Genomic DNA, 25,882 nt, shown 5'->3' with positions numbered 1-25,882 from the left:
CTCCTGCACTGAAATAAATTAAAAGCACTTCTGCACTGAAATAAAGTGTTCCTGCTCACATCTCTATAGGAGCCAGGCGCCAAAAGCGCCAGGACTGAGTCCAGCCAGGGCCCCTGTGTTTATGGGTCCCAAAGGGACATAAGTGAGTCAAATGACCCATTGCCCCCATCACTAGATGGTGTGGTTTTGTGACAGACCCATGGAATTGAAGCAAGAACTTTGCGCTAGTCTTGCATATAGACCCACTACTTCATCCATGCCCAAGGCCTTCTGCTCCGCTATGCGTTTGTTCTGTTTTAAGCAGAAGAACGCTTACTCTGAGCTCTGTGTTCATGAGACTTTTACCCTGTAAATCCTAAAGAACCTGTAAAGAAAGGAAGCAGAAAGACATCAGCAAGGACCCCCAAAATCACAGACTTTAGCAAGTAAGCTACCCACACCTGTTCTCAGCACCCAGGGAACCTGTCGCATCGCTGCATTGCCACAGAGACCATCTTCCGCTGCACTGCGCTGAGTTTCAGTGATGGAGAGTCCATCTTCCGCTGCACCACCCTGAGCATCCCCAAGAGGGGAAATAACAAAAAGACAATCAGAGACGAGAGAAACCTTCTTTCAGAGGGCCTGATGCAACAAGCAAACAATAAGTTATTTTCCTCTTAGGATTTCACATGTACTCAATTTCTCAGGCGATTCACTATTCACCTCGTATCCCCCTCAGCCAGGCTCAGATCCTCTTAATGCAATGCTCGTAGGATATTCATGCATCCAAAGCTCGTAGGATATTCACACATCCAATTTCTAGGGTGATTCACAGTTCACCCCGGGTGCCCGTCAGCTGGGCTCAGATCCTCTTTAACACAATGTTCAATTAGTCTCCCTCTGCCGGGCTCGGACGAATTTCAATGTAATGTTTTAACACAAACTTTCTTTAATCAAAAGCTCCCCGCTGATTGCCCTCTGCCGGGCTCAGACCAACTTCATCTACTTTGTCATCAACTTTCGTTATGCTATTAACATCGAAGACTTTCGATTGTTCACAGGATTTAGCTTGATCCGTTGCAGGACCACTTCGATTCAAAATACTTTGTTACTCTTTCACTTTTGCCAACTTTCAGTTGGATACCTTACATAGACTTTTGAATGCGCATGCACGCAGTGCTGTACCACTCTGTATAAGGTATAGTATCTTGGCTTCAAAGTTCAATCACTCATCTGTTGACCAATTTAACTTGTGTTGATTCTCACATATGTTTCACACACTGTTCGCTTCAGCGTTCACTATACAATGTTGCCTGGCTTCAACTGGTATCAGTCTCCCCAACTCACCGGCTGTGCTGACTTCACTGGCGCTGCTTTGTTGTAGGAGCCAAGGACAGTACCACTGCGGCAAACAATTCTCCCTGCCTTGACTATCGACACAGGAGAGCTCTGGGTACCTCCGACACACAATGCAGGATTCTTCAGCCTTGTTTCCTGGTCTTAAGTTTTCTACTCTCGAAGGTTCATGAAAGTAACAGTAATTTGTCGAAAAGGTCAAGGGCACTTCCCTGTGTCAGGTTTCCTTCCCCTATTCAGGTTATTTTCCCTTATTCAAGTTTCTTTCCCATTATTTCTCTTTTATTATCCTTTTTAGATTAGCCTTGTGTAGGTGGGAAGTTTTCTATTGTAGTTGGTTTGGCCTTAACTTCCTGATTCAGAATCCTGGTTCTGACCCAAGGCAAAATGGAGTTTCACAGTGGCAGCTCTGATTGGTTAGAAAACACTGCTGAACAACAATGAACATTCTAAACTGTCACTCTTTGCCTTTCATCATCTAAACCCCAGCTGAGAGGACGTGTGTAGTGGCTGCTCCTGCTTTAGACTTGGGCCTGGTGGATTTTATCCTTCAGGCGTTAGCAGTTGAGCGGCTACTTTCTTGGGGGTTTCAGGAAAAGTTATCAGCTGTCAGGAATGCGTTTTGAAGACAGGAAACTCTGAAGATCTTTAAGAAATCGTTCTGGAGATAAGTGACTTTGTTTTAACTGCCGCTCTGTTTATCTTAAAGACATTTAAGTGAGAACTCGTAAAATGTTACCTTTGAATTTATATTTTTGAACTTTTTAAGTGCGCTTGAAGATTTGCGCGAGGTTAACGTGTGAACGCTATTTGTAAAACGCGTACTACGTGTAATCTGAAACTAACCGTTGAACCTTTGCGCGTGCGAGAGAATTTATCTGCGCGTGTGTTTTCCAGCGCGTGTGCTTCCTAGCGCGAGAATCTGTTCGCCGCGTGAGAACTCTATAGCGCGTGTGTTTTCCAGCGCGTGTGCTTCTTAGCGCGAGAATCTGTTCGCCGCGTGAGAACTCTATAGCGTGTGTGTTTTCCAGTGCGTGTGCTTCTTAGCGCGAGAATCTGTTCGCCGCGTGAGAACTCTATAGCGCGTGTGTTTCCTAGCGCGTGTGCTTCCAAGCGCGAGTATCTGTTTGCCGCGTGAGAACTCTATTGCGCGTGTGTTTTCAAGCGCGTGTGCTTCGGCGCGAGAACTCAATTGCGCATATGGTTACCAGCGCGTGTGCCTTTTAACGCGTGTACTCGACCGCGTGTGAACTCTCTTACGCGTGGGTTATAAGGCGCGTGTGAATAAGCGGGAATTCATCAGCGCGGGAGTTTATAAGCGCGTGTGTTATCTGCGCGTGATTCCGTTTGCGCGTGAATTCTGCTTCGCGTGTGTTTACAAGCGCGTGTGTTTTCTGCACGTGGACTTTTCTTACAGTGTGCGTGTTCTTCAACGCAGGAAGTTTTCAACGTGCAAATCTTCAGTATTGAGATTATCTGCGTGTGTGTTTAGCACGTGTTTCTTCAAGAATTCACAAACTTTATAGAATTGTAAAAAGTTTGGAAACTAAAGAAAAGTTTGAAAGAAAAGAAAGAAAAAATTAAAGACTATTTAACTGGACAATTAGTGAATTTTGGAAAAAAGGCAAAGTGCAAAACTTTCCAGGTTTGCCCAAATTAAGAAGTTGCTGTGAATGTCAAGAGTCTCAAGTAAGAGAGATTTTCAGCTTCTTTACAAGCTCCTCTAAGAAATTTCAAGAGAAGAACAAGGTATGATTTTTAATTATTAGTTAAGGATTTAAAGTCTTTCCCACTCAAAAGGTTAAGTAAGTAATAAAAGGATTTGTATCTGCTTTTCTTATATCCTCTGCAGGTTCAGCTTTGGTTAGCCTTGACGCAGTCAGCCTGGTGTTGTTTTGTTATCCACTTCCCCCTTTCCCTTTGGGGTGTAGTTTGCAGAGCTGAATTAATATCTAGTTCTGGGAATTACATTTCAGGGGGATTGTCAGGGGTTCAGCAGCTTCCGCGGACACAGGACCTCTCAGCCTGACAGAATGAAAGGCCAATAATTTAGTCCGCTCGAGCTGTCATGAACCCCGACGAATCCATGGAGGCATTAGGATCTTTGATCAGGGAGTTACGGGAGGAGTTGAAAATATATCGGGATGAAAATGCCTTACTTAGTCAAAAGGTGGATGATTTGAGTGTTAAAGTAACACAAATTCAACAGAGGGGAGAAAGGAGAGAGGATGAGGTTTCAGGGGGTGCTGGTTCTCCACCTGAGTTAGAAAGAGAAGGTGGAGATCAATTACCACAAATACAACGGGTCCCTCCAGTGGCAGAAGGGGTAAGGAGTTCAATTATGCCAGTTCCTTTGGCGCCTCCAGAACATTATCATGGGGACCCCAAGAGGTTTAGGGTGTTTTTGACGCAATGTGAATTGCATTTTATGAGTAGACCAGAACTATTTCCCACGGATGCATCTAAGATAACTTGTATGTTGTCCTATCTTTCTGGGGAGGCATCTGCTTGGGCTGGGTTGTTGGTGAGTCAAAAGAGTACGGTTTTAGGAAATTACAACAGTTTTTTAGAGATATTCCGAAAGATGTTTGATAGAAGACAGTTATCTCTGGAAGTGGATGGTGAACTTTTAGAACTCAAACAAGGTAATAGAGACTTGATTGCTTATATATCACAATTTAAGTCCCTTGTGTTAGAAAGCAAGTGGCCCGAGGATAAACAGGCCTCGTTGTTTTATCGGGGCCTTAGAGATGAGTTAAAGGATGCATTGTCAGGAGTGGTTGAGCGCCCTTCTACTTGTGAAGGTCTGATTGATTTGGTTATTCAATTGGACTTTCGTTTGAGTGAAAGGAAGGCAGAGAGGCGTCATTGTCAGAGTGACGTAAAGTCTCTAGTTAGAGTGGATAGAACTGAAGTAGAGAGTAGATCCAAAGGGAATAATCCACCTCCCAGGGTCCGAGGTCCTTTAACTGTGGAAGAAAAGGCTAGGAGGAGAGATAACAATCTGTGTTTATATTGTGGAAGAGGTGGGCATTTTTTAGGGAATTGTCCTTACACTCCCAAGAAGACTTCTACTTCAGCAGCCAAGGTACAACAGATCGCCAATACTGTGCAGACAGCGGTTCCCCATATAACCGTAAATGTTCTTTGAGTTGGAGTGTAAGGGAAATGGTCCCGTTATACTTGACTCAGGTGCCACCGGGAATTTCATGGATTGGGGTCTGGCAAAATCTTTGGGAATTCCAATTCTTCAGAAAGAGGTTGTAGAGCAAGCTAGGGCTGTTGATGGTACGTCTCTATCTTCTGGTCCTATTACTCACAGAACTGGTTCTTTAACTTTGGAGTTAACAGGAGGTCACAGAGAGAAAATTTTGTTCGAGTTAATTGATGCTCCTTTGTTAAAGATTATTTTGGGTATGCCTTGGCTTACTCTCCATAATCCTCTGATTGATTGGAGTGCTAGGACAATTGACATGCAGTCAGATTTCTGTAAAGAGAATTGCTTTTCAGGAAGTCTCTTTGAGGAAGATGTCAAACAAAGTAATTCAGTGTCTAGTTTTCTGGCTGAGACTGGAATTGGATGTCATGATGTGGGAGCTGTAGTGGGTCAACTTCCCCAGTGTTACAAAGATTTTTGGGACGTATTTGATGAGAAAGTGGCAGGAGAATTACCACCCCATAGGCCCTTTGATTGTAAAATTGAGCTGGAGACAGGAACAATTTTGCCTAGTAGTAGAGTATATGCTCTTACAGAGAAGGAGAATGATTATTTAAAAGAATATTTGACGGAAAACTTGGCCAAAGGGTTTATTCGTCACTCTAAGTCACCGGCGGCCTCTCATTTATTTTTTGTACCAAAACTGGATGGAATGCTTCGAACTTGCATAGATTATCGAGCAGTTAACAGAGTCACTGTTAAGAACCGGTATCCTCTTCCTCTCATCTCGGAAATGCTTAATCAAATACAAGGAGCAAATATTTTCTCTAAATTAGATTTGAGAGGAGCTTACCATCTTGTGCGTGTGCAGGAAGGGGACGAATGGAAGACAGCGTTTAAGACCAGGTTTGGACTGTTTGAATACCAAGTTATGACATTCGGTTTATGTAATGCTCCAGCGGCTTTCCAATTTTTTATTGATGAGGTCTTGTAACGCTCACCTGATTCCCGCAGAGGCGCCGGTCTTGACTGGGTGAATGCCGTATCTTCAAAGGTGATGTGTAACACACGGTTGGCTCTTCGGGCTGGACCTCTGTGCACTGTATGTCTGACTCGAAGAGTAAGATGTCTGCAGATAGAAAATATGGGATTAATGAACTGGGGTTATTGGGTGCCTCTCTCCTCTTCCCTTTCTCTTCTCCTGTAGAACCCCAAAGGTTAACGCCCTCACCTTAGGTAAGTGAACGCCGAGCTCTCCATCTGCCTCGGGGCAGGGTGCCGTAACCAGTTTCTTCACTGGATAAGGGTGCAGGCCTCTTGACCTCAGAGGACTGCTGTCCGTCGTTAACTGCACGAACGGTAAGTTCTGGGCACTTCAAATGTCTTAAAAGTCTTTTGTAATGATATCTCTTGTTTTGCAGGGTTCCGGCGATGGCGGATGGCGGGCTGATGAGAGTGGAGGATCGAACCCGCGTGAGGAATAGAAGCGCCTAGAAGCACGTAAGTAAGCGCTTGTAGCCTGCTTCACGATGCGCACTAACTGTCCCTTTTATCTTGCAGGTACAAGTTCTGAGCTTTGGAGAAGCTGAAAGGTGCTGGAATACCTACTGGATTCGGCGTGGGAAGGAGTAATGGCACGTGAGTAATAAAGTTGCCCAATGTCTTTAAACGCACCTTCTTTTGTCTTTCAGATGCGGGATGCAGCGCCGAAGGCCTCCGGAGCGTGCGAAGAGCTGGTAAGCTTTTGTCTTTCAGATGCCGGAATGCAGTGCGAAGACCTCCGGAGCATGCGAAGAGTAGGTAAGCCTTTGTCTTTCAGATGCCGGAATGCAGCGCGAGGCGTTGGTGACAGCCGATGGACCAGGTAAGAGATGCGCTGCCACTGAAGACCGTAGTGCTAACCTGTTCTTTCTTTGTCTTTACAGGTGCTGCTGAAGATTGGATTCCAGGATGGTAAGCCTTTGTTCCCTTAGGCCCAGGATCAGAAGCAGAAGACACGATGAGCGTTCTGCTGCAAAGAATGCAGAATAACACAAAGCAAGATTCATCCATCGGGTGAGGTTTAAATAGCATCCTGTAGTGCTTAGGTGTCTCCTTCCACAGCCACGCCTAGGTAAGAAAAGAGTTCCTGCTTTCCAGAAGAGTTCCAGTGTTCTGAACCTAGGGAGTGGCTCCTGCCCCACCCAACAGGAAAAGTAGTCCCAAACAGAAGAGGATCAGGGGTTCAACTGGCAGGTAAGTAAGCAGCATGGTCTGCTGCAGGTAAGTCCACCCAAGCATTATGAGCCCGGCGCTTCCAGCGCTGGGACTGGGCATCTTTATGAGCCTGGTGCCACTGGCGCCAGGACAGGGTCCAAAAGGTCCCAATTGGGACTGGCTGGCACTCGGAACCGGGGTTATGGGTCTGCTTCCAAGGGAGTCGGGCAAGTCCTGATCTTTTGGAAGCAGAGATCATGACAGCACCCCCCCTCAAGGCCCATCCCAAACCGGGCTTCTCCGGGGGTTTGGGCTTGTTAGGAAATGTTCGAGGAAATCTTTTGATTAGACGAGGCGCGTGGACATATTCTGCAGGTTCCCAGGATCTTTCTTGGGGACCGTAGCCTTTCCAGTCAATCAGGTAAAATAGTTTAGATTTGGAGATCTTGGAATCCAGGATGCTTTTGACTTCAAACTCGAGTTCTCCATCAACTAGAATAGGTTTTGGAGATGTAGTTAGTTGGGTTTGAGGTTGCACAGGTTTTAATTGTAACGCTCACCTGATTCCCGTAGAGGCGCCGGTCTTGACTGGGCGTGTACCCTTATCTTCAAAGGTGATGTGTAACACACGGCTGGCTCTTTGGGCTGGACCTCTGTGCACTGTATGTCTGACTCGAAGGGTAAGATGTCTGCAGATAGAAAATATGGGCTTAAGGAACTGGGTTATTGAATGTCTCTCTCTTCTTCCCTTTCTCTTCTCCTGTAGAACCCCAAAGGTTAACGCTCTCACCTTATGTAAGTGAACGCCGTGCTCTCCATCTGCCTCGGGGCAGGGTGCTGTAACCAGTTTCTTCACTGGATAAGGGGAGCAGGCCTCTTGACTTCAGAGGACTGCTGTCCGTCGTTTACTGCACGAACGGTAAGTTTCGAGTAATTCTAATGTCTTTAAAGTCTTTAGTAATGATGTTTCTTGTTTTGGAGGGTTCCGGCGATGGCGGATGACGGGCTGAAGTGAGTTGAAGATGGAGCCCGTGTGATGAATAGAAGCGCCTGGAAGCACGTAAGTAAGCGCTTGTTGCCTGCTTCACGATGCGCTCTAACTGTCTTTTTATTTTGCAGGTACAAGTTCGGAGCGGCTGCAGGGTGCCGGAATACCCACTGGGTTAGATGTGGAAAGGAGTAATGGCACGTGAGTATTAAAGTTCCCCAATGTCTTTAAACGCACCTTGTTTTGTCTTTCAGATGCGGGATGCAGCGCCGAAGGCCTCCGGAGCGTGCGAAGAGTTGGTAAGCTTTTGTCTTTCAGATGCCGGAATGCAGTGTGAAGACCTCCGGAGCGCACGAAGAGTAGGTAAGCCTTTGTCTTTCAGATGCCGGAATGCAACACGAGGCGTTGGTGACAGCCGATGGACCAGGTAAGTGAAGAGCTGTCACTGAAGACCGTAATGCTAACCTGTTCTTTCTTGTCTTTATAGGTGTTGCTGAAGACTGGATTCAGGATGGCAAGCCTTTTTCCTTAGGCCCAGGATCAGATGCAGAAGACACGATGAGCGTTCTGCTGCAGAGGATGCAGAATAACGCAAAGCAAGATTCATCCATCGGGTGTGGTTTAAATAGCCTCCTGTAGTGCTTAGGTGTCTCCTTCCACAGCCACGCCTAGGTAAGAAAAGAGTTCCTGCTTTCCAGAAGAGTTCTAGTGTTCTGAATCTAGGGAGTGGCTCCTGCCCCACCCAACAGGAAAAGTAGTTCCAAACAGAAGAGGATCAGAGGCTCAACTGGCAGGCAAGTAAGCAGCATGGTCTGCTGCAGGTAAGTCCACCCAAGCATTATGAGCCCGGCGCTTCCAGCGCTGGGACTGGGCATATTTATGAGCCTGGTGCCACTGGCGCCAGGACTGGGTCCAAAAGGTCCCAATTGGGTTATGGATCTGCTTCCAAGGGAGTTGGGAAAACCCTGACCTTTTGGAAGCAGAGATCATGACAGTACCCCCCCTCAAGGCCCCTCCCAAACCGGGCTTCTCCGGGGGTTTTGGCTTGTCAGGAAATGTTCGGTGAAATCTTTTGATTAGGCGAGGAGCGTGGACATATTCAGCAGGTTCCCAGGATCTCTCTTGGGGGCCGTAGCCTTTCCAGTCAATTAGGTAAAATAGTTTAGATTTGGAGATCTTGGAGTCCAGAATGCTTTTGACATCAAACTCGAGTTCTCCATCAACTAGGATAGGTTTTGGAGATTTAGTTAGTCGGGTTTGAGGTTGCACGGGTTTTAATAGAGAGACGTGGAAGACCGGATGTATCTTCATGTGCGGGGGCAAGTCCAACTTGACCGCTACTGGGTTTACTATGGTAGTGATGGAATAGGGACCAAGGTATCTTGGGTTGAATGTGCGTGGCCCTTTTAGAGGTAGATATTTGGTGGATAACCAGACTTGATCCCCTACTTGATATTGAGGGGCTTCCTTCCGATGTTGATCTGCTCCTTTCTTGTATTGTTCTTTAGCCCTTTGAAGGTGAGAAACAGCTTCCTTAAAGGCTTGGGTGATTGTAGAATGCAGGTAGTCTACTGCTGGTGTTTCAAGATCTTGGAGGGGATCCAACTCCGAGGTTCGAGGGTGACTGCCGTACAAAAGAAAAAACGGGGTTTTCCCAGTTCCCGAATGGACAGAGTTATTGTAGGCATATTCGGCTATCCAAAGGATGTCTTTCCAAGTTTTTTCAGTTTGTTGCAGCATGCAGCGTAAATACTATTCCAGAGTTTGATTGGTCCTCTCGGTTTGTCCGTCGGTCTGAGGGTGGTGACTGGTCGATAGTCTCACATCAATTTGAGCCGACCGACAGCAACTTCGCCAAAAATGAGAAATAAATTGACTACCTCGATCCGAAATTAGAACCGAAGGAAAACCGTGCAGTCGGATGATGTTTTCGAGAAATTCTCGGGCCAGAGTTGCTGCTGTTGGCAAGCCTTTGAGCGGAATGAAATGCGCCATTTTGGAGAATAAGTCCACGATTACTAGAATCGTATTGTATCCGGAGCATGGAGGTAGATCGGTGATGAAGTCCATAGAAAGCGTATGCCAAGGGCGAGGTGGGATGTCAATAGGGCGTAAGAGGCCTGCTGGTCTTTCCTTTTGACTCTTGTTTTGGGCGCATACTCCACAGGACATTATAAAGTCTCTGATATCTTTTTTCCAAGACGGCCACCAGAAGTAGCGCTTGATCTTTTCTGAGGTCTTGGCCATACCGGGATGTCCTTCCATTAAAGAATCGTGATAACAAGAGATTACTTTTTTCTGTAAATCTGTGCTGGGTAGGTATAATCGTTCTTGGAAATACAATAAGTTGTCCTTTACTGCAAAGTCCTTTCCCTGCAGATGCCAACTCTGTATGTCTGCTGGAGTTACAAGTTGCCTGGCTTTATCCTTAACTTCCTCTATGGATTATGTGGCGATTACACCCAGAATTCTTTGTTCGGGAATGATTGGTACAGGTTTAGGGTTGATCAAGTGTTCTTCCACTCCCATCCGAGAAAGGGCATCAGCTTTACCGTTCTTTGTACCAGGTCGATAGGTAATTATGAAGTCAAACTCGGCAAAGAATAATGCCCAACGGAGTTGTCTAGAGGATTGGGCTTTTGCGGTTTTCAAATATTGCAGGTTTCGGTGATCCGTAATCACAGTAACGGTGTGTTGGGCCCCCAGCAGATAATGCCACCAAGCCTTAAAGGCAGACTTGATAGCCAGAAGTTCCTTGTCAGTAATCGTGTAATTGATTTCAGGAGGCGAGAATTTGCGGGACCAAAATGCCACGGGATGCAACTGATTGGTTACCAGGTCCTTTTGTGATAGAACTGCCCCCATGGCAAGGCTTGAAGCATCAGTTTCCACGATGTAGGGGAGTTCGGGGCGAGGGTGTTTTAAGATTGGTGCAGAGATAAATTTAGTCTTCAAATCCTGGAAAGCTTGTTCCGCCTCGGTAGACCATTCAAAACGTTTGTTTTTCTTTAACAAGGCAGTGATGGGCTGGACTATTCGAGAGAATTCGGGGATAAACCTGCGGTAAAAGTTAGCGAAGCCTAACATGCTTTGCACACCTTTTACGGAGGATGGTGATGGCCATTTGAGAACTGCATCGACCTTCTTTGAATCCATACGCACTCCGCCAGGTGATAATATGAATCCCAAGAATTCAACTTCAGTCACGTTGAAAACACATTTTTCCAACTTAGCGAAAAGTTTGTGTTGACGCAATCTTTCGAGGACCATTTTCACGTGTTTCCGATGTTCAGATTCCGATGAAGAATAAACGAGGATGTCGTCAATGTAAACAACAACACACACATCTATGAGCTCTCTGAGGACATCGTTCATAAAATATTGAAAGGCGGCCGGGGCATTGCAAAGTCCGAAGGGCATGACCTGATATTCAAATAGCCCATACTTGGTGCGGAAGGCCGTCTTCCATTCATCGCCCTCTTTTACTCGTACCAAGTGGTAAGCTCCTCTAAGATCCAGCTTTGTATATATGCATGCTTTTCTGACTTGGTCCAGGAGTTCAGGGATCAAAGGTAACGGATATCTATTCTTAACGGTGATCTGGTTCAGGGAGCGATAATCTATACAAGTTCTAAGGTCTCCTTCCTTTTTTGGAACGAAGAACAAAGCTGAAGAAGCAGGGGACTTGGAAGGACGAAATAACCCATTTGCCAGGTATTGATCCAGGTATTGTCGAAGGTGAAGGTTCTCAGGCTCGGTGAGGGCATAAATTCTACTACAAGGAGGAGTAGATCCAGGTATCAGGTCTATCTGGCAGTCATAAGACCTATGAGGAGGTAGAGAGTTAGCCTGATCCTTCCGGAAAACATCTTGGTATTCTAGGTATTCGGGAGGTAACTGGGGAGTCTCTGAAGAAATTGCTGCCAGTGCAACACCAGGTGGAGGGTGACAAGTAGAGACACATTCTGGAAACTGGACCGTTCTTGCTCGCCAATCGATCAGAGGATTGTGTTTCTCTAACCAAGGTATTCCTAGAATAATCTGAAACTGAGGGACCTTGATCACATCGAACACGATCTTCTCATGGTGTCCATCTTGACTTACTAGCGTCACCTCTTGAGTGGTATGCGTTACTGGCCCGGAGGCTATCTCCGTACCATCCACCGTAGTAATGACGTCCTTTACAGCCTTGGGACAAAGTGTTAGATTCATCCTCAAAACCATTTCATGATCCACATAATTGCCGATGGCACCGCTGTCGACGTAAGCTTCAATTGCATGTAATCGATCCGGATTATCAGGGCTAATGAGGACCATAGGTATCACGAAATGCGAGGTCACGGAACTGGTTTTCACGCTCGGCAAGAGGACCTCTATTCTTGTCGGGCGAGGTCGTTTCCCTGCTCAGAGTTTGTAACTTTGGTAACTGCAGCTCCTACTGCCTTCTTGGCAGGTTTCACCGGACAGTCTCGAAGAAAGTGCCCTGAGTTTCCGCAATAGAGGCATAATTGCAACTGTTTTCTCCTTTCCCGCTCCTTTTGTGTTAGAGGACCTTTCAGACCCCCTATTTGCATGGGTTCCCCGGAGTCTACTCCTTTGGAAGGAGTTGTCGGTTTGGAAAATTCTCGAGCATCAAACTTGGAACGATCGGCCTTCCTGTTCTGCAGTCTGTGATCTATTTGAACGACTAAGTCTATATAGTCCGAACAATCTTGTGGGGGATTCACTACTTGGGCTAACACATCTTTGAGCTCTCCACGTAGACCTCTATAAAACAGCGTAATCCTTTTGCCCTCAGGCCATTGAGTTTCCACTATCAGTCTGTTGAAAGACGCAATATAAGCCAAAAGGTCTTGATTACCTTGTCGCAACGAAAGAAGCTCATTGTCCAAGGCCTGCCCCTGTGAATGTCTTGCGAACAGTTTTTCCATACTGAGCTGAAAAGCTTGAAAATCATGGAGGACCGGATCATCTTGATTTACTAGAGGGATCGACCAGTCTGCCGCATTGCCACTAAGGTACGAAAGCACGAAAGCTACTTTAGCTTGATCAGTTGGAAAGGCTGCTGGCCGGCATAAGAAATGCAACCGGCACTGATTGATAAATACTGCAAACCTCTTTGGGTCACCAGAAAATCGTTCGGGCGGAGCCAGAGGTACATTCCCGGGTAGGTTGATCTGCACTGGATTCATAGAGGATGTAGAAGGAAGATTTCCCCCAGATTCGGGTAACGGGGTCTGTCCGGCTTGTGACTGTAGCAATTGTCTAGCGAGATCATCTGTTCGCTCCTTGGAAATAATCAGTTCCCTTCTTAGAGCGTTCGTTTCCTGACGGGCTGCATGCACTTCTGCCCTTAGTTCCCCAAGTAACTGGGCTAGCTGGTCGGTATCCGAGGTTTCCATAGCGCCTGGACGGGAGTTTTGTGGTAGGCTTTGCGTTCTGTAACGCTCACCTGATTCCCGTAGAGGCGCCGGTCTTGACTGGGCGTGTACCGTATCTTCAAAGGTGATGTGTAACACACGGCTGGCTCTTTGGGCTGGACCTCTGTGCACTGTATGTCTGACTCGAAGGGTAAGATGTCTGCAGATAGAAAATATGGGATTAAGGAACTGGGTTATTGAATGTCTCTCTCTTCTTCCCTTTCTCTTCTTCTGTAGAACCCCAAAGGTTAACGCTCTCACCTTAGGTAAGTGAACGCCGTGCTCTCCATCTGCCTCGGGGCAGGGTGCTGTAACCAGTTTCTTCACTGGATAAGGGGAGCAGGCCTCTTGACTTCAGAGGACTGCTGTCCGTCGTTTACTGCACGAACGGTAAGTTTTGAGTAATTCTAATGTCTTTAAAGTCTTTAGTAATGATGTTTCTTGTTTTGCAGGGTTCCGGCGATGGCGGATGACGGGCTGAAGTGAGTTGAAGATGGAGCCCGTGTGATGAATAGAAGCGCCTGGAAGCACGTAAGTAAGCGCTTGTTGCCTGCTTCACGATGCGCTCTAACTGTCTTTTTATTTTGCAGGTACAAGTTCGGAGCGGCTGCAGGGTGCCGGAATACCCACTGGGTTAGATGTGGAAAGGAGTAATGGCACGTGAGTATTAAAGTTCCCCAATGTCTTTAAACACACCTTGTTTTGTCTTTCAGATGCGGGATGCAGCGCCGAAGGCCTCCGGAGCGTGCGAAGAGTTGGTAAGCTTTTGTCTTTCAGATGCCGGAATGCAGTGTGAAGACCTCCGGAGCGCACGAAGAGTAGGTAAGCCTTTGTCTTTCAGATGCCGGAATGCAGCGCGAGGCGTTGGTGACAGCCGATGGACCAGGTAAGTGAAGAGCTGTCACTGAAGACCGTAATGCTAACCTGTTCTTTCTTGTCTTTATAGGTGTTGCTGAAGACTGGATTCAGGATGGTAAGCCTTTTTCCTTAGGCCCAGGATCAGATGCAGAAGACACGATGAGCGTTCTGCTGCAGAGGATGCAGAATAACGCAAAGCAAGATTCATCCATCGGGTGTGGTTTAAATAGCCTCCTGTAGTGCTTAGGTGTCTCCTTCCACAGCCACGCCTAGGTAAGAAAAGAGTTCCTGCTTTCCAGAAGAGTTCCAGTGTTCTGAATCTAGGGAGTGGCTCCTGCCCCACCCAACAGGAAAAGTAGTTCCAAACAGAAGAGGATCAGAGGCTCAACTGGCAGGCAAGTAAGCAGCATGGTCTGCTGCAGGTAAGTCCACCCAAGCATTATGAGCCCGGCGCTTCCAGCGCTGGGACTGGGCATATTTATGAGCCTGGTGCCACTGGCGCCAGGACTGGGTCCAAAAGGTCCCAATTGGGTTATGGATCTGCTTCCAAGGGAGTTGGGAAAACCCTGACCTTTTGGAAGCAAAGATCATGACATTAATAGAGAGACGTGGAAGACCGGATGTATCTTCATGTGAGGGGGCAAGTCCAACTTGACCGCTACTGGATTTACTATGGTAGTGATGGAATAGGGACCAAGGTATCTTGGGTTGAATGTGCGTGGTCCTTTTAGAGGTAGATATTTGGTGGATAACCAGACTTGATCTCCTACTTGATATTGGGGGGCTTCCTTCCGATGTTGGTCTGCTCCTTTCTTGTATTGTTCTTTAGCCCTTTGAAGGTGAGAAACGGCTTCCTTAAAGGCTTGGGTGATTGTAGAATGCAGGTGGTCTACTGCTGGTGTTCCAAGATCTTGGAGTGGATCCAACTCCGAGGTTCGAGGGTGACTACCGTATAAAAGAAAAAAACGGGGTCTTCCCAGTTCCCGAGTGGACAGAGTTATTGTAGGCATATTCGGCTATCCAAAGGATATCTTTCCAAGTTTTTTCAGTTTGTTGTAGCATGCAGCGCAAATACTGTTCCAGAGTTTGATTGGTCCTCTCGGTTTGTCCGTCGTTTTGAGGGTGGTGGCTGGTCGAAAGTCTCACATCAATTTGAGCCGACCGACAGCAACTTCGCCAAAAATGAGAAATAAATTGACTACCTCGATCCGAAATTAGACCTGAAGGAAAACCGTGCAGTCGGACGATGTTTTCGAGAAATTCTCGGGCCAGAGTTGCTGCTGTTGGTAAGCCTTTGAGTGGAATGAAATGCGCCATCTTGGAGAATAGGTCCACGATTACTAGGATCGTATTGTATCCGGAGCATGGAGGTAGATTGGTGATGAAGTCCATAGAAAGCGTATGCCAAGGGCGAGGCGGGATGTCAATAGGGCGTAAGAGGCCGGCTGGTTTTTCCTTTTGACTCTTGTTTTGGGCGCATACTCCACAGGACATTATAAAGTCTCTGATATCTTTTTTCCAAGACGGCCACCAGAAGTAGCGCTTGATCTTTTCCGAGGTCTTGGTCATACCGGGATGTCCTTCCATTAAAGAATCGTGATAACAAGAGATTACCTTTTCCTCTAAATCTGTGCTGGGCAGGTATAACCGTGCTTGGAAATATAATAGGTTGTCCTTCACCGTAAAGTCCTTTCCCTGCAGATGCCAATTCTGTATGTCTGCTGGAGTTACCAGTAGCCTGGCTTTATCCTTAACTTCCTCTATGGATTGTGTGGCGATTACACCTAGAATTCTTTGTTCGGGAATGCTAGGTACAGGTTTAGGATTGATCAAATGTTCTTCCACTCCCATCCGAGAAAGGGCATCAGCTTTACCGTTTTTTCTACCAGGTCGATAGGTAATTATGAAGTCAAACTCGGCAAAGAATAGTGCCCAACGGAGTTGCCTAGAGGATTGAGCTTTTGCGGTTTTCAAATATTGCAGGTTTCGGTGATCTGTAATCACAGTAACGGTGTGTCGGGCCCCCAGAAGATGATGCCGCCAAGCCTTAAAGGCGGACTTGATAGCTAGAAGTTCCTTATCAGTAATAGTGTAATTGATTTCAGGAGGCGAGAATTTGCGGGACCAAAATGCCACGGGATGCAACTGATTGGTTACTGGGTCCTTTTGTGATAGAACTGCCCCCATGGCAAGGCTCGAAGCATCAGTTTCAACGATGTAGGGGAGTTCTGGGCGAGGATGTTTTAAGATCGGTGCAGAGATAAATCTAGTCTTCAAATTCTGGAAAGCTTGCTCCGCCTCGGTAGACCATTCAAAACGTTTGTTTTTCTTTAACAAGGCGGTGATGGGCTGGACTATTCGAGAGAATCCGGGGATAAACCTGCGGTAAAAGTTAGCGAAGCCTAACATGCTTTGAACACCTTTTACGGAGGATGGCGATGGCCATTTGAGAATTGCATCGACCTTCTTTGAATCCATACGCACTCCGCTAGGTGATAATATGAATCCCAAGAATTCAACTTCAGTCACGTTGAAAACACATTTTTCCAACTTAGCCAAAAGTTTGTGTTCACGCAATCTCTCGAGGACCATTTTCACGTGTTTCCGATGTTCAGTTTCCGATGAAGAATAAACGAGGATGTCGTCAATGTAAACAACAACACACACATCTATGAGCTCTCTGAGGACATTGTTCATAAAATATTGAAAGGCGGCCGGGGCATTGCAAAGTCCGAAAGGCATGACCTGATATTCAAATAGCCCATACTTGGTGCGGAAGGCCGTCTTCCATTCATCGTCCTCTTTTACTCGTACCAAGTGGTAGGCTCCTCTAAGATCCAGCTTTGTATATATGCATGCTTTTCTGACTTGGTCCAGGAGTTCAGGGATCAAAGGTAACGGATATCTATTCTTAACGGTGATCTGGTTCAGGGCGCGATAATCTATACAAGTTCTAAGGTCCCCTTCTTTTTTTGGAACGAAGAACAAAGCTGAGGAAGCAGGGGACTTGGAAGGACGAATAAACCCATTCGCTAGGTATTGATCCAGGTATTGTCGGAGGTGAAGATTCTCAGGCTCGGTGAGGGCATAAATTCTACTACAAGGAGGAGTAGATCCAGGTATCAGGTCTATCTGGCAGTCATAAGGCCTATGAGGAGGTAGAGAGTTAGCCTGATCCTTCCGGAAAACATCTTGGAATTCTAGGTATTCAGGAGGTAACTGGGGAGCCTCCAAGTAAATTGCTGCCAGTGCAACACCAGGTCGAGGGTGACAAGTAGAGACACATTCTGGAAACTGAACCGTTCTTGCTCGCCAATCGATCTGAGGATTGTGCTTCTCTAACCAAGGAATTCCTAGAATAATCTGGAACTGAGGGGCCTTGATCACATCGAACACGATCTTCTCATGGTGTCCATCTTGACTTACTAGCGTCACTTCTTGGGTGGTATGCGTTACTGGTCCGGAGGCTATCTCCGTACCATCCACCGTAGTAATGACGTCCTTTACAGCCTTTGGACAAAGAGTCAGATTCATCCTCAAAACCATTTCATGATCCACATAATTGCCGATGGCACCGCTGTCGACGTAAGCTTCAATCGCATGTAATCGATCCGGATGTTCAGGTCTAATGAGGACCATAGGTATCACGAAATGCGAGGTCACTGAACTGGTTTTAACGCTCGGCAAGAGGACCTCTATTCTTGTCGGGCGAGGTCGTTTCCCTGCTCAGAGTTTGTGACCCTGGTAACTGCAGCTCCTACTGCCTTCTTGGCTGGTTTCACCAGACAGTCTCGAAGAAAGTGCCCCGAGTTTCCGCAATAGAGGCATAATTGCAGCTGTTTTCTCCTTTCCCGCTCCTTTTGTGTTAGTGGTCCTTTCAGGCCCCCTATTTGCATGGGTTCCCCGGAGTCTACTCCTTTGGTAGGAGTTGGTGGTTTGGAAAATACTCGAGCATCAAACTTGGAACGATCGGCCTTCCTGTTCTGCAGTCTGTGGTCAATTTGAACGACTAAGTCAATATAGTCCGAACAGTCTTGCGGGGGATTCACTACTTGGGCTAACACATCTTTGAGCTCTCCACGTAGACCTCTATAAAACAGCGTAATCCTTTTGTCCTCAGGCCATCGAGTTTCCACTATCAGTCTGTTGAAAGACGCAATATAAGCCAAAAGGTCTTGATTACCCTGTCGCAATGAAAGGAGCTCATTGTCCAAGGCCTGCCCCTGTGAATGTCTTGCAAACAGTTTTTCCATACTGAGCTGAAAAGCTTGAAAATCATGGAGAACAGGATCATCTTGATTAACTAGAGGGATCGACCAGTCTGCCGCATTGCCACTAAGGTACGAAAGCACGAAAGCTACCTTAGCTTGATCAGTTGGAAAGGCTGCTGGCCGGCATAAGAAGTGCAACCGGCACTGATTAATAAATACTGCAAACCTCTTTGGGTCACCAGAAAATCGTTCGGGCGGAGCCAGAGGTACATTCCCAGGTAGGTTGATCTGCACTGGGTTCGTAGAGGATGTTGAAGGAAGATTTGCCCCTGATGCGGGTAACGGAGTTTGTCCGGCTTGTGACTGTAGCAATTTTCTAGCGAGATCGTCTGTTCGCTCCTTGGAAATAATCAGTTCCCTTCTTAGAGCATTCGTTTCCTGACGGGCTGCATGCACTTCTGCTCTTAGTTCCCCAAGTAACTGGGCTAGCTGGTCGGTATCCGAGGTTTCCATAGCGCCTGGGTGGGAGTTTTGCGGTAGGCTTTGTGTTCTGTAACGCTCACCTGATTCCCGCAGAGGCGCTGGTCTTGACTGGGTGAATGCCGTATCTTCAAAGGTGATGTGTAACACACGGTTGGCTCTTTGGGCTGGACCTCTGTGCACTGTATGTCTGACTCGAAGAGTAAGATGTCTGCAGATAGAAAATATGGGATTAATGAACTGGGGTTATTGGGTGCCTCTCTCCTCTTCCCTTTCTCTTCTCCTGTAGAACCCCAAAGGTTAACGCCCTCACCTTAGGTAAGTGAACGCCGAGCTCTCCATCTGCCTCGGGGCAGAGTGCCGTAACCAGTTTCTTCACTGGATAACGGTGCAGACCTCTTGACCTCAGAGGACTGCTGTCCGTCGTTAACTGCACGAACGGTAAGTTCTGGGCACTTCAAATGTCTTAAAAGTCTTTTGTAATGATATCTCTTGTTTTGCAGGGTTCCGGCGATGGCGGATGGCGGGCTGATGAGAGTGGAGGATCGAACTCGCCTGAGGAATAGAAGCGCCTGGAAGCACGTAAGTAAGCGCTTGTAGCCTGCTTCACGATGCGCACTACCTGTCCCTTTTATCTTGCAGGTACAAGTTCGGAGCTTTAGAGAAGCTGAAGGGTGCTGGAATACCCACTGGATTCGGCGTGGGAAGGAGTAATGGCACGTGAGTAATAAAGTTGCCCAATGTCTTTAAACGCACCTTCTTTTGTCTTTCAGATGCGGGATGCAGCGCCGAAGGGCTCCGGAGCGTGCGAAGAGCTGGTAAGCTTTTGTCTTTCAGATGCCGGAATGCAGTGCGAAGACCTCCGGAGCATGCGAAGAGTAGGTAAGCCTTTGTCTTTCAGATGCCGGAATGCAGCGCGAGGCGTTGGTGACAGCCGATGGACCAGGTAAGAGATGCGCTGCCACTGAAGACCGTAGTGCTAACCTGTTCTTTCTTTATCTTTACAGGTGCTGCTGAAGACTGGATTCCAGGATGGTAAGCCTTTGTTCCCTTAGGCCCAGGATCAGAAGCAGAAGACACGATGAGCGTTCTGCTGCAGAGAATGCAGAATAACACAAAGCAAGATTCATCCATCGGGTGAGGTTTAAATAGCCTCCTGTAGTGCTTAGGTGTCTCCTTCCACAGCCACGCCTAGGTAAGAAAAGAGTTCCTGCTTTCCAGAAGAGTTCCAGTGTTCTGAACCTAGGGAGTGGCTCCTGCCCCACCCAACAGGAAAAGTAGTCCCAAACAGAAGAGGATCAGGGGTTCAACTGGCAGGTAAGTAAGCAGCATGGTCTGCTGCAGGTAAGTCCACCCAAGCATTATGAGCCCTTCGCTTCCAGCGCTGGGACTGGGCATCTTTATGAGCCTGGTGCCATTGGCGCCAGGACAGGGTCCAAAAGGTCCCAATTGGGACTGGCTGGCACTCGGAACCGGGGTTATGGGTCTGCTTCCAAGGGAGTCAGGCAAGTCCTGATCTTTTGGAAGCAGAGATCATGACAGTCTTTAGAGAATACTTGGATATTTTTGTTGTCGTGTATATCGATGACATTTTGATTTTCTCTTCTGACCTGGATCAACATCAGAAACATGTTCGCTTAGTCTTACAAAAGCTGCGAGAAAACCATTTGTTTTCCAAATTGGAAAAAAGTAAATTCCATATAGATTCTGTGGAGTTTTTAGGTTTTATAATTTCACCTAAGGGTTTAGAAATGAATCCTAAAAAGGTTCAAGCTGTTCTTGAATGGCCCACTCCTACTAAGGTTAAGGAAATACAAAGTTTTTTAGGGTTTGCCAATTTTTATAGGAGATTTATCAAAGGTTTTTCTCGGCTGGTTGCTCCTATAACGAGACTTTTAAAAAAAGGAGTGAAATTTGACTGGGACCTTGAAGCAGAAAAAGCTTTTCAAGAGTTAAAACAAAAATTTACTTCTAGTCCGATTCTAATTCATCCTGATCTCTCTAAACCTTTTTTTTTGGAGGCGGACGCTTCAAATTTAGCATTGGGGGCGGTGCTTTCTCAAAGGATTGAAACTACTGGTCAACTACATCCAGTTGCATTTTTTTCTAGGACGTTTTCCGCTGCTGAAGTGAACTATACAATTGCAGATCGTGAACTATTAGCAATAAAGTCCGCTTTTGAAGAATGGAGGCATTTTCTGAAAGGGGCAAGACATACGGTAACGGTTCTTACTGATCATCGAAATTTATTGTTTTTAAAATCTGCAAGAACCTTGTCTTCACGACAACTTCGTTGGTCCTTATTCTTTGCCGATTATGATTTCGTTGTGACTTTTAAACCTGGAAGTCAGTACAAAAAAGCTGATGCCTTATCCCGCCAATTTCCTGGTAGTGAGGAGAGAGAGATTCTGGAGCCAGAACCTCTAATTGCTCCAGAACGTTTTTTGTTAGCCGGAGCCATTAAAGAAATGGATTTTTTGAACGAAGTTCGCCAGAATATGTCCTTGCAGAAGATGGAGGAGTGGGTGAGACTGGATCCAGCCAGAAGTTTGAAAAACGATCTTCCATTTTTTGATAACAAGCTTTATGTACCTACTGAAGAGTTAAGAGAAAAGGTTTGGAGAAATTGTCATGAATCCATTTTATCAGGACATCCTGGTTTCAGAAAAACTCTGGAATTGTTTCGAAGGAACTTTTGGTGGGAAAAAATTTGCCAAGACACATTGAACTTTGTTAAAACATGTGTAGTCTGTGCACAAGCAAAAAGTCAAGTTGGGAAGCCGCATGGTTTATTGGAGCCGTTACCTGTTCCTCCTCATCCTTGGCACACTATTTCTATGGATTTCATTGTTGATCTCCCTCAAGATAAGGGTTGTACTACCATTCTTGTTGTGGTGGATCTTCTTACTAAAGAAGCGCATTTTTTACCAATGGAGGGAGAGGTTACCGCTGAAAAACTGGCTCATAGTTTTTTGCAAGGTGTGGTTTGACTACATGGACTCCCAAGTCAAGTTATCTCGGATAGGGGATCTCAATTTATTTCAAAATTTTGGAGGGCCTTCTGTAGGAAACTTGGGGTAGACTTTAGTTTGACGTCTGGGTATCATCTGGAGACTAATGGACAAGTGGAGAGAGTAAATCAGGAATTGGAGAAGTTTTTAAGGTGTTATTTACAAGCTGGAGAGGAATGGGTGGATTTGGTATGGTTGGCAGAATTCTCTTACAACAATTGTGGTAAAGATGCTACTTCTATGTCCCCTTTCTTTTTGGGTCGTGGGTTTCATCCTCGCTTTCTGAGTTTTGAGGTGTTGGAGGATTCCGGGAATCCTAGAGTGGAAGATCGTTTGTTGGTAATGAAGAATAACTTGGATAGAGCAAAAAAGGTGCTGGGAGAAAACAAGTTGAACTATAAAAGGTGTGCTGATTTGAGAAGGAAGGCTGGTCCTGAATATAAGGTGGGAGACTTAGTTTGGCTTTCCACCCGGTACCTAAAAATTAAGGGGAAGAATAAATTCAGTCCACGATTTGTAGGCCCATTCGAGGTAGAGAGAATCATCAACCCTGTGGCAGTACGATTGAAATTACCCAAGCATTTGAAGGTACATCCTACTTTCCATGTTAGCCTTTTAAAACCAGTTTGTTCAGGAACTAGATTTAGAACACCACTTTCCCCTGTGATTTTGGAGGATTCATCTGAGGAATTTGTGGTTAAACACATTTTGGATTCCAGGAGAGTGAGGGGAAGGTTGCAGTATTTAATTGATTGGGAGGGATATGGACCTGAAGAACGATCTTGGGAAAATTCAGTTGATGTACATGCTCCCCGTTTAGTTGCTAAGTTTCATGCTAAAAATCCACATAAGGTAGGCCCAGGGACTGGGCATTAGGAGGGGGGTACTGTCAGGTTTCCTTCCCCTATTCAGGTTATTTTCCCTTATTCAAGTTTCTTTCCCATTATTTCTCTTTTATTATCCTTTTTAGATTAGCCTTGTGTGGGTGGGAAGTTTTCTATTGTAGTTGGTTTGGCCTTAACTTCCTGATTCAGAATCCTGGTTCTGACCCAAGGCAAAATGGAGTTTCACAGTGGCAGCTCTGATTGGTTAGAAAACACTGCTGAACAACAATGAACATTCTAAACTGTCACTCTTTGCCTTTCATCATCTAAACCCCAGCTGAGAGGACGTGTGTAGTGGCTGCTCCTGCTTTAGACTTGGGCCTGGTGGATTTTATCCTTCAGGCGTTAGCAGTTGAGCGGCTACTTTCTTGGGGGTTTCAGGAAAAGTTATCAGCTGTCAGGAATGCGTTTTGAACACAGGAAACTCTGAAGATCTTTAAGAAATCGTTCTGTAGATAAGTGACTTTGTTTTAACTGCCGCTCTGTTTATCTTAAAGACATTTAAGTGAGAACTCGTAAAATGTTACCTTTGAATTTATATTTTTGAACTTTTTAAGTGCGCTTGAAGATTTGCGCGAGGTTAACGTGTGAATGCTATTTGTAAAACGCGTACTACGTGTAATCTGAAACTAACCGTTGAATCTTTGCGCGTGCGAGAGAATTTATCTGCGCGTGTGTTTTCCAGCGCGTGTGCTTCCTAGCGCGAGAATCTGTTTGCCGCGTGAGAACTCTATAGCGCGTGTGTTTTCCAGCGCGTGTGCTTCTTAGCGCGAGAATCTGTTCGCCGCGTGAGAACTCTATAGCGCGTGTGTTTTCCAGTGCGTGTGCTTCTTAGCGCGAGAATCTGTTCGCCGCGTGAGAACTCTATAGCGCGTGTGTTTCCTAGCGCGTATGCTTCCAAGCGCGAGTATCTGTTTGCCGCGTGAGAACTCTATTGCGCGTGTGTTTTCAAGCACGCGTGCTTCGGCGCGAGAACTCATTTGCGCGTGTGGTTACCAGCGCGTGTGCCTTTTAACCCGTGTACTCGACCGTGTGTGAACTCTCTTGCGCGTGGGTTATAAGGCGCGTGTGAATAATCGGGAATTCATCAGCGCGGGAGTTTATAAGCGCGTGTGTTATCTGCGCGTGATTCCGTTTGCACGTGAATTCTGCTTCGCGTGTGTTTACAAGCGCGTGTGTTTTCTGCGCATGGACTTTTCTTACAGTGCGCGTGTTCTTCAACGCAGGAAGTTTTCAACGTGCGAATCTTCAGTATTGAGATTATCTGCGTGTGTGTTTAGCACGTGTTTCTTCAAGAATTCACAAACTTTATAGAATTGTAAAAAGTTTGAAAACTAAAGAAAAGTTTGAAAGAAAAGAAAGAAAAAATTAAAGACTATTTAACTGGACAATTAGTGAATTTTGGAAAAAAGGCAAAGTGCAAAACTTTCCAGGTTTGCCCAAATTAAGAAGTTGCTGTGAATTTCAAGAGTCTCAAGTAAGAGAGATTTTCAGCTTCTTTACAAGCTTCTCTAAGAAATTTCAAGAGAAGAACCAGGTATGATTTTTAATTATTAGTTAAGGATTTAAAGTCTTTCCCACTCAAAAGGTTAAGTAAGTAATAAAAGGATTTGTATCTGCTTTTCTTATATCCTCTGCAGGTTCAGCTTTGGTTAGCCTTGACGCAGTCAGCCTGGTGTTGTTTTGTTATCCACTTCCCCCTTTCCCTTTGGGGTGTAGTTTGCAGAGCTGAATTAATATCTAGTTCTGGGAATTACATTTCAGGGGGATTTTCGGGGGTTCAGCAGCTTCCGCGGACACAGGACCTCTCAGCCTGACACCCTGCTTGCAATCCCCTTCTGTTTTACAGTTTTTTGCCTTGTGTTAAACTGCCATCTTGGAACTGCTGCTTTCTCATGTGCTTAGCCTCACTCAGGGTGTGCTCTCGTGCTCCACCTTTTATCCATGTGGGGAAGTGTAATGGAAGTCATGTGTGTGTAAGGGTCAGTAATTGCCTGACCCTGCCTGACCATTGTATTGGGACATGTCAGGTATACGGCTCAGGTGTTAGTCCATTTTCTCTCATAGCAAGATGTCCGTGAGAAAGTGTTCGTGTCGGAAAAAAGGTACGGGGGTTGAGTTCCCAAGTATCCTACCTGGTAGGATGGGGTAAAGGTGTTACAGGGAAGGGGATACCGTGTTTCACCATTCAGTGTCACACTCCCACTCCTCGAAGACCCCTCACCCAGGTGATCCTCCCACACTGGTTCACCCACAGCAACTGGATCCAAAAGAGATGGCTGTGTCCTGGCCACCTGGATGACAGATCCCCGGGGACTAGTGGGTGAGACACCTTCAGGACAACTAGAAGACAAAGTTTGTCGAAGCGAGCAGGAGCATGCTTAAACATGTGCTATTGGCGCTCCCTCCGTGATCTTCATAGGGCCAAACAAGCTTTGGAATCTCATCTCATGGGATAGGCAGCTCACTCTATCCTGCTAACAAAGCAACACTATTATACCAAAGGAAACAAGGCCAACAAGCTACTGGTCGTCAACCTAAAAGAGGTGGCCACGTGTAATTTCATTGGGGCCTTGAGAGATGGGTGTGGGAGGAGGGAGGTTACAGAGACTGGGAAACGGGGCATAATGGAGGAGTTCTTCCGTTCAGTTTCAGCAGCACATCAAGGGAATCATGATATGATATGATAGGTTTATAACACACTTAATACCCAGAGGAGAGGGTTGTAAGCGCGGACCCGGGGATCGAACCTGCATTGCTCCGTGTCGTCTTGCTTGCAAGGCGAACATGTTGCCCCTGAGCTATCCTCCCGAGACACAAGACTTTATCACCCGCTCTCAGTTGCCTCAAATCCCATCAGAGTTGTAAGTATTTCTTGAACCGGACATAACGGTTCATGAAATAGCCCAGGCAATTGGGGCCCTCACAACAGGCAAAGTCCTGGGCCTGGATGGGTTTTCCAATAAATTGTAAAAAGTTTTTTCGGCTGCCCTGATCCCACACTTAACTAAGCTTTTCTACTCGCTTTTAACCTCTGGCAAATTCATCGACTCCATGGCGGAATTGGCCACCATTCTCGTACTTAAGCCGGGGGAAAGACCCTGATATCTGCTCCTCCTACCGTCCCATAGAGGTGCTCAACACTGACGCTAAACTGTATAGTAAGATACTTGCTTTCTGCATGAGTGTTAGCGCTGCTCAACACTGACGCTAAACTGTATAGTAAGATACTTGCTTTCTGCAGGAGTGTAGTTCTCACGCACATAATAGAAAGCGATCAGACCAGGTTTATTAAAAATAGAGGAACCTACGACAATATTAGGAGGGTCGAGGACCTGATCG

The sequence above is a fragment of the Ambystoma mexicanum genome, chromosome 2p (genome assembly GCF_040938575.1).
Source record: "Ambystoma mexicanum isolate Mex_15411 chromosome 2p, UKY_AmexF1_1, whole genome shotgun sequence".
NCBI lineage: Eukaryota > Metazoa > Chordata > Amphibia > Caudata > Ambystomatidae > Ambystoma > Ambystoma mexicanum.
The sequence above is the reverse complement of the archived record's forward strand: the minus strand, read 5'-3'. Positions refer to the sequence as shown.